This window comes from Acyrthosiphon pisum, chromosome A1, assembly GCF_005508785.2.
Source record: "Acyrthosiphon pisum isolate AL4f chromosome A1, pea_aphid_22Mar2018_4r6ur, whole genome shotgun sequence".
Lineage (NCBI taxonomy): Eukaryota > Metazoa > Arthropoda > Insecta > Hemiptera > Aphididae > Acyrthosiphon > Acyrthosiphon pisum.
In genome coordinates, this window is record NC_042494.1 from 93,753,111 (window position 1) to 93,756,673 (window position 3,563).

Genomic DNA, 3,563 nt, shown 5'->3' on the forward strand with positions numbered 1-3,563 from the left:
TATGTACACGGTGATAATTAGTCGATATTGTTTTACTATAATTTATAACAATGTATAATATATTTTATAAACCAGTAATTAGTATATGTACTTAGTAGATAACTACATTTCACAACATTATGTGAAAACATCCAAGACAAATCAGTTAATATAAAAAGATGTGTCCATCAAAAAGTTAACAAAAGCTGTGCGCCGTTCTAATTACAATATTTTTCCGCACCAAAATGTTTTTCCAATCAGCCCCTAGCCATATAGCCATTAGCCATATAGGTGTACACTTTAAAGCTGAAATGTGTACTTCTGTATTTAAATCAGCCATCAGGATATTAAGCTGTGCTCAGATTATTCCTTTTCCTAGGACATTTTGACATTTTGGAAATTTAACTTACCATTCCCATAAGCTTTCTAATCTAGGTAGTGATGAAGATCGGTCAACATTCCTTGTACATTTTATGCGAACGATTTCATATTAAATGCATATTCATAATGCAGGGCTTAATGATATTATGTTATCATATTATTTTGATATAAATTATGTCTATAACAAATACTGGTCGCAATTTAAAATACGGGTTTAAAAGGAGACAGCCATTGTTTTTACTTCTTATCCTTTATCTGCACTAAGTGGCATAATTGCGGGGGGGGCACTTGCCCCCCAGACATTTTTGTGGGCGACAATTGACAAAAGTATAATTTTGCCCCCTCCCCCAAATAATCCACATTTAAAAAGTATTCTTAACAAGACAAGTATTGTTAACATAATATAATAATATTAAAATATTTATTTTCCAAACATAAAATATGTGTATATAATATTTATACTACATACTTTTTAAACTACTTTTAGCACCTTTCATAAATGACCTCTCTAGGTACTTAAGAATATTTAACAACATGGGTACCTGCGTTACCTACAATTTGTTTCTAAACTATAACATGAGTTTTAAGACTAAATCAGGGTGGGGTCAGGGTTTTGATTATGGTGAATAAATTATATTGCACCCCCTCCCCCTTAAATTTTATCCAGTTACGCCAATGTCTGAACTAATAATATTTTGAAAGGTTGGAAGATTTAAATCTCTATAGAGATATATGGGTGTTTGTTGAGACCATATAATTGATCAATGCATCAATGCAACAAGTTCGTTGAGAATTGTGAAGTTTAATATGAATGGTCAGCATTTATTAGATCTAGTAGTAGGAACTCAGCGGTGTGTATATTACGTAGACATCACTTGCCTGTGTATAAATTCATGACGTTTAGGTAGCTGGTCAAGCCCGGATTAAGGGGGGTCCAGAGGGGACCATGGCCCCCGGGCCTCGATAGTTAGAATTTATTTAGGGGCCTCAGATTCGTCGATTATTTTTTTCGTTACACAACACTGCAGAAATCACCCAAAAAAAATCAATGATTATTTAGCGAAGAAAAAAGCTTGTAAATTATAATCTATACATATAAAATCCAAATACCACTGACTGACTGATCGCTGTATCTAAAAAACTACGCAACGTACCGACTTAAAATTTGGAATATAGGTTCTTCTCATATTTTCACCGAGCAATAAGAAAGGATTTGCTGAAATTCGCATTTTAAAGAGGTGCTCAACAGGGATATTGAGGTTCACGATGGAAATTTTAATTTAATTTTAATTTATTAATAGTTGCCATTGGTTACAGTTTACAGTAGAAATTAGTATTTATTTATTATTGGTTATTCGGGCAGATCGGGTAAAAGCTTGCATAAAATCAAATTATTCTATTAAAATCGCCTACCAGAGTGGCTGAGTTGCACTTACTGCAGCAAGTTACACCCAAAAAAAGTTGAACAATCATAATTTCTTTAAGAGTTGCTTTTATCGGGCTTGTTTTTTAATTTCATATAATATAAAAATGAATCGCAGAACGTGTTGCTAAGCGCAATAATGCTACTGTACATGTGTTGTGACTGAACTCCTCCTAAATGGTTAGACCGATTTGAATGAATTTTTTTGTATGCGTTTGCGTTTATTCATCTGATTTTAGTGCGGATAGGTTAGGTTAGGATTTGGTATTAATTGATTATATCAATCCACCATAGGTAGAATACGACAAACTTGGTATAACTTCGATACTTTAGAGTTAAATCATACACTAACGTACATACAACACGGGGTCCGCGGTCTACCGCAGATAATGTTACCTGATAATGTACTGCTGCGAATCAGAATTTTTATTCCGGGCAACGGAAAAGTTAAGATTAATTTTGAAACCATACACCGAATATCAAATAACGAATTGAACAAAGTTTGAGTCACATATAGTTGGTACACTTAATGGGCAACGAAGTGCACGGGTTCAGCTAGTTTATAAATAAAGTTTTTATTCATTATTTATTGCTAATGTACCTAATACCTATATATATTTATGATAACAGGTAGCTAATATTAAATAATATGATATACCTAATATACATTTTTTTTTTTCGTACAAGGGCCTCATTTAAAACTTTGGCCCCTGGGCCTCAAAATGTCTTAATCCGGGCTTGTAGCTGGTATAGGTACAACTATTAGAGGAATATTACTATAATGCCATAATATAATATACAAGGTGTATACTAATATAGTAATACCTATAATGACATGACAAATGAAATCGTTTTTGTTCTAATCAGTATTTAATATATTTTTTTTTTATATAATTTACAGACTCTTGTGCTTCAAGTACAGTGTAATTTTAATTTTTAATTTTTTAATACAGAAAATAAACAATTTTCAAATTATATACCTACAATTTTTTGGGGAAATTTCAAAATAGCCAACTTGTAAATCAAAATATTTGATGGTAAAAAGTTTATTTAAGTCAAATAGTTTATATTTTAAATATATCAATATTATTTTGGAGTAAATTAATTTTGAAATGATTAGTAAAATATGTATTTTATTGGAATTCTCATTAAAATATTCTGCTTCAAAATATTAAATTAAAAATGTATCCAGCCATTCAAAAAGTTAAAACTTATGAAAACAATAACAATAACAATATATATATATATTTTTAAAACATTGTTTTATAATGACAGAATTGTGTAAGCTGTATATTGTATTACTGGTCGCGCATTATGTGTGCGCAGGTGTCTAACGTTTTCTGGTACCTAATAATTGTATATTGTACTTTGAATTTATACTGTGTGCTTTTAAAATGTATTATGTATCTTGTATTTAAATTGTAAATACAATTAATTATATTTTATATTATATTATTATTATTGTTATTAATTATTTTTTGTTCATAATTTTTAAAACGTTGTTTTACCTAGGTTTCAAAAAAAAAGGTGGGCAAGTGGGGGTGTCACTCTACTGTACAGTAGCTGGTTACAAGTGGATCACTGTAAATTGTAATAGATTGTATTAATTTTGAATTCAATGAATAGTCATTGTATAAGGAAAACGATTCTGAGCGAAGACGGTTAGTCAGCCTATGATATTACTGAGTATATTTGATGATATTATTGTGAATAAAGTAATTTATATATAACCTACAGTGGCGAACCCAGGGGAGTGGACCCCGGGTCCGGACCCCCCCCC